Source organism: Carcharodon carcharias, chromosome 22, assembly GCF_017639515.1.
Source record: "Carcharodon carcharias isolate sCarCar2 chromosome 22, sCarCar2.pri, whole genome shotgun sequence".
Lineage (NCBI taxonomy): Eukaryota > Metazoa > Chordata > Chondrichthyes > Lamniformes > Lamnidae > Carcharodon > Carcharodon carcharias.
In genome coordinates, this window is record NC_054488.1 from 43,323,692 (window position 1) to 43,329,744 (window position 6,053).

At 42.5% G+C, this 6,053-nt stretch overlaps 1 long non-coding RNA gene across 1 annotated transcript; it reads right to left on the reverse strand.

Moving 5' to 3' along the window:
- Window positions 1–269: 269 nt before the first annotated feature.
- On the reverse strand, window positions 270–5,603 carry LOC121293549. The gene is made up of 3 exons (XR_005946554.1): window positions 5,530–5,603; window positions 5,339–5,433; window positions 270–326 (listed from the first exon to the last, which is right to left on the reverse strand). It is a non-coding gene; the product is annotated as an uncharacterized LOC121293549 (long non-coding RNA).
- Between the last annotated feature and the right edge of the window lie 450 nt (window positions 5,604–6,053).

The following is a 6,053-nucleotide window of genomic DNA, read 5'->3' on the forward strand; positions in this document are numbered from 1 at the left end:
GTAGAGTTCATGGTAAAGATGTAGACACAGCAAGAGATGTTCCAATAAAGTTAACATTTTCCTTACCTCAGCAGAGTCTGCAAATATTCTGTGTTAACACAACAAGACCAAGACAACTGTATGGTGGCAGCAAGTGAAAGAACAAGTATGGAAAAGTCTCTGACATTACCAGAAAGCTTTCAGCAGGTGACAGGTCTTAACCAAGTGTGGCTGAAATGACGCCGAAGATTTGCCAGATATTGCACCACATCAGCTCTTGCTGCCAAGCGAGCAGTGAACAGGTCAGTATGCTGCTGTACATGATGGGTCGCTGTGCAGATGATATTCTAGTCAGGCAAGGGAACAACAAAGAAAAAGCTACGTATGATGAAGTAATAAAAGCACTTGATGCCTACTTCAATCTGTGAAAGAATACCATTGTCAAGTGAACTAAATTTAACAAGCGTACCCAATGACAAGAGGAAAATATTGATGTGTTTATAAATGATGTGTATAGAGTTGCAGAAAACTGTAGCAACTTAAAATATGTACTAATCAGGGACAGAATTGGAGTCTTGGATGAAGCACTGTCTGACCACTTGCAGTCAGTGGATGAGTTAACCTTAACAAAGACTTCACTGGGCTGCATTAGGGTGCTTCAGTTGGAGTTTAGTGAGAGAGGGATTTTTAAGGGTTAATTTCTATCTAAAGTCTAAACTTTCTTTAATTTAGCAACTAACGAAAAGTTGCTTTTTGGGTTGGGAGAAGGTAAGTTTTACTGCAGCTTTAAAACAGGAGTTATACAAGCTCTGCTTGCAGCTGCGGCTAGTCAATTGGCTTAAACAGGTTTTCAGAAGCTACATTCAGATAGCATCTACGTTGCTTCTTTTGGGCTGCATTAGAGTGATTCAGTTGGAGTTTGGGGAGAGAGGAAGTTCACTGAAGAGAGAAAGAAGTGATCCTTTCATTTTTTACCTTTCCTCAGTAAGAAGAGCGGTGGCCTTGATAAGAATTGCTTCTGTCCTTAATATTCTCTAAATTAGAGGAAAAGTAAAAGTAAAGGGAGTAATTTAAGGGTAAGTCATGGCAGGACAGCTTGGCCAAGTGGAATGCTCCTCCTGTGCAATGTGGGACGTCAGGGACACTTCCAGCGTCCAGGGCGACCATGTGTGCAGGAAGCGTCCCCAGCTGCAGCCACTCGAAATCAGCATTTCGGAGCTGGAGCTGTGCCTGAAGTCACTATGGAGCATCTGTAAGGATAAAACCTTCGTGGACAGCATGTACAGTGAGGTGGTCACACCACAGGTAAAGAGTGCACAGGCAGAAAAGAAATGGGTGACCACCAGACAGAATAAAAGCACTAGGTAGGTAGTGCAGGAGTCCCCTGGGTCCATTCCCTCTCCAACAGATTTTCCATTTTGGATACTGCTGGGGAAGATGGTTTCCCGGGGGAATGCAGCAAGAGCCAAGTCAGTGGCACTACGAGTGGCTCAGCTGCCCAGAGGGCTGGGGGAAAAAAGAGTGGGACAGCAATGATGACAGGGGACTCTATTGTAAGGGGAACAGATAGATGTTTCTGCGGCCACAGATGTGACACCAGGATGGTATGTTGCCCCCCACCCCCCACTGGTGCCAGGGTCAAGGATGTCACTGAGCGGCTGCAGGACATTCTGGTGGGGGAGCGTGAACAGCCAGGAGGCTGTGGTCCATATCGATACCAATGACATAGGTAAAAAGAGGGATGAGGTCCTGAAAGCAGAATATAGGGAGCTAGGAAATAAATTAGAAAGCAGGAGCTCAAAGATAGTAATCTCAGGATTATTCCCAGTGCCATGTGCTAGCAAGATCAGGAATCGGAGAATAAACTGGATGAATGCATGATTGGGGAGATGGGGTAGGAGGGAGGGGTTTCGAATCCTGAGGCATTGGGACAAATTCTGGGGAAGATGGGACCTGTACAAGCTGGACAGGTTGCACCCCAGCAGGACTGGGACCAATATCCTCGCAGGGGTATTCGCTAGTAATTCGCTAGATTGGCAGGGGGATGGAAACCTGAGCAGGAAGACACAAGACAGAGAAACACAGATAGGAATGAAAGACAGAAAATTAGAAAACTAAAATGGAAAATAGAGGAAACAAGGGCTAGCAGCAAATAGAGCCATAGTACAAATAAAGATGTGTAAAAATATTAAAAAGACAAATCTAAAGGCACTGTATCTGAATGCACGGAGCATTCGCAATAAGGTAACATATTAACAGCACAAATAGATGTAAATGGGTATGATATGATTGCAGTTATGGAGACATGGCTGCAGGGTGAACAAGACTGGGAACTGAATATCCAAGGGTACTCAATATTTAAGACAAATAGGCAAAAAAGAAAAGGAGAGAGGATATTGCTTAGAAAATCTAGATGTGGTGTCAGTCAGGGAGGAGCTAAGAAGCAACAGGGGTGGAAAACATTAGCGAGAGCTGTCTATAGGCCTCCAAACAGTAGTGATAAGGTAGGGGACAGCATTAAACAGGAAATTAGACATGCATGTAACAAGGATGCTACAGTGATCATGGGTGACTTTAATCTACATATAGACTGGGAAAACCAAGTTAGCCATAATACTACAGTGGATGAATTCCTGATGTGTGTTTGAGATGGATTTTTAGACCAGTATGTTGAGGAAACAACTAGGGAACAGGCTATCCTAGATTTGGTATTGTACAATGAGAAGGATTTAATTAATAATCTCATTGCACAGGGCACTTTAGGGAACAGTGACCATAACATGATAGAATTCTTCATTAGGATGGAAAGTGAAGTAGTCTGATCTGCAACTAGGGTCCTAAATCTTAACAGAAACTACGAACGTATGAGGCGTGAGTTGGCTAAGATAGATTGGAGAACATCATTAAAAGGCATGACGGTGGATAGACAATGGATAATATTTAAGAAATAAATGTATGCTTTGCAACAGTTATACATTCCTCTCTGGCACAAAAACAGGGAAAGTGGCCTAACCATGGCTAACAAAAGAAATTGAGGATAGTATTCGATCCAAAGAGTCATATAAAGTTGCTGGAAAAAATAGCAAGCCTGAGGATTGGGAGCAGTTTAGAATTCAGCAAAGGAGGATTAAGAGATTGATTAAGAAGGGAAGCATATGAGTGTAAACTGGCAAGGAACATATAACCAGACTGTAAAAACTTCTAAGTATGCAAAAAGAAAAAGATTAGTGAAGACAAATCTGACAGTCTGAAAGGGAGAATTTATAATAGAGAACAAAGAAATGGCAGAGCAATTAAACAACTACTTTAGGTCTGTCTTCACCGAAGACGACACAAATAACTTTCCAGAAATGCTAGGGAACCAAGGGTCTAGTGAAAAGAGGAACTGGAGGAAATTAGTATTACTAAAACAATAGTGCTGGAGAAATTAATGGGACTGAAAGCCGATAAATCCCAAAGGCCCGATAATCTACATCCCAGGGTACTAAAAGGTGGCAGCCATGGATTTAGTGGATGCGTTGGTTGTTATCTTCCAAAATTCTGTGGATTCTGGAACAGTCCTAGCAGATTGGAAGGTGGCAAATGTAACCCCACTATCTAAAAAAGGAGGGAGGGAGCAAACAGTGAATTACAGACCTGTTAGCCTAACATCAGTAGTAGCAAAAATGCTCAAGTCTATTTTAAAGGGATAACAGGACACTTAGAAAATATCAATGGGATTAGATAAATGCAATGTGGATTTATGAAAGGGAAATCATGTTTGACAAACCTACTGGGGTTCCTTGAGGACATAACTAGCAGAATAGATATGGGAGAACCAGTGGATGTGGTGTATTTGGATTCTCAGAAAGCTTTTGATAAAGTCCCACATAAGAGGTTAGTGTGTAAAATTAAAACACATTGGATTGGGGGTAACATTGGCATGGATTGAGAATTGGTTAGCAGACAGGCAACAGAAGGAATAAATGGGTCTTTTCCAGAGTGGGAGGTGGTGACTAGTGGGTTACCGCAGGGATCAGTGCTTGGTCCCCAGCAATTTACAATATATATTAATGATTTGGATGAGGGAACCAAGTGTAATATTTCCAAGTTTGCTAATGACTCAAAACTTGGTGGGAATATGAGCAATGAGGAGGGTGTTAAGAGGCTTCAAGATGATTTAGACAAAGTTGAGTGAGTGGGCAAATAATGGCTGATGCAGTATAACATGAATAAGTGTGAAGTTATCCAATAAAGTACAAAAAACAGAATGGCAGAGTATTATTTAAATGGTGATAAATTGGGAAATGTTGATGTACAAAGGGGTCTGGGTGTCCTTGTATACCAGTCACTGAAAGCAAGCATGCAGGTGCAGCAAGCAGTTAAGGCAGCAAATGGTACGTTGGCCTTCATTGCAAGAGAGCTTAAGGCAGCTATACAGGACCTTGGTGAGACCATACCTGGAATATTGTGTGCAGATTTGGTCTCCTTCCCTAAGAAAATATATACTTGCCGTAGACGGAGTACAGCGAAATTTCACCACACTGATTCCTGGGATGGCAGGATTGTCAGGTGAGGAGAGATTGGGACAACTAGGCCAGTATTCCCTGGAGTTTCGAAGAATGAGAGGGGATTTCATTGAAACATAAAATTCTGACAGGGATGGACAGGCCGGATGCAGGGATAATATTTCCTCTGGCTATGGGGTCTAGCACAAGAGGTCAGAGTCTCAGGATACGGGGTAGACCATTTAGGGCTGAGATGAGGAGAAACCTCTTCACTCAGAGGGTGGTGAACCTATGGAATTCTCTACCATAGAGGGCTGTGGGGGCCAAGTCACTGAATATATTAAAAAGGAGGAAATAGATTGACGCCTTTAGAGTCCAGAAGTCTAAGAGTATGGGGAAAGTGGGGGAGTATGGCGTTGAGATAGACGATTAGCTATGATCATATTGAATGACGGAGCAGACTCAAAGAGCTGAATGACCTACTCCTATTTTCCTATTTTCTATGTTTAATGGAGCAGGCAAGCTGAGGCCAGGAAGCAAAATCGATCGGTGATTCAGGATGACAGGGAGAACCAGATGCTAAAAATGGCTGACTCAGCACAGTATGTTAAATTTAAAAGTAGAAAAGGTGGCCACAGTACTGTGCACCACAGTAAGAAGCTTGTTCAAAATAGAGAGGGGGGGGGGGGTGGTGGGGGAAGCATTCTTAAAGTGGCAAGATCTGCGAAATATAAGATATCAATGATATATGAGGTGCCTTTCCTTGGGGAGATCCGGGGACCAAGCAGAAGCTACTGGAGTGCAATAGAGGGGAGCAAGACACGCTAAGTTATACACAAGTGCATCAGCTTTGGTTATTTCTGATGCTGTACCGTGATTGGAGAAAGCTTCTCTTCAGCCATCATGCATAAAACCACACGGGCCAGGAGGTATAGAACTCAAGGTCATCAGACAACTGAATGTAGCCCTTCAATATAGAGAGAGAGAAAAATCACTGAAACCTTATATGTGATCCTGAATCAGAGTTGTTCACTCTTAAGCAAGAAAGTTTGTACCAACTTACATCTGATTTGAGGAGTGGAGGAACTGGAAAGCTGAGAAGTTCATCCCGGAAACTACAGATTCGAATTCCCACATCCTGAAATGAAGTCAGTGTAACTGTTTACACCCAGAAAAGTTCCTCATCCACTCTTGCCAAAGGTAAAGAAGGAGATCGACTCTATGTTGAAGCAAGGGGTTATTTCACCTGTGAAAGAACCAAATAGCTGGCGCTGGGGGACGGTCCCTGTGCCAAAACTCAAAGGATCCATCAGAATTTGTGTAGATCTTACACAGCTGAACAAAGCACTTGAACATAAAGTTCATCCTATGTCATCTGTGGATGAGAGCTTAGTAAAATTGGGAAAGAGTTTAACCTTCATGTACCTAGAAGCAAATAGTGTTTTTTTTAAGCAACTAGCCCTTGATGAAGAGTGTACATTGCTTACAACCTTCATCATTTTTGGAGGCTTTGTTTCAATAAAAATCCCTTCAGCATCACATCAGCACCAGAAATCTTCCAAAGAAAAATGTCAAGCATCCTAGAAG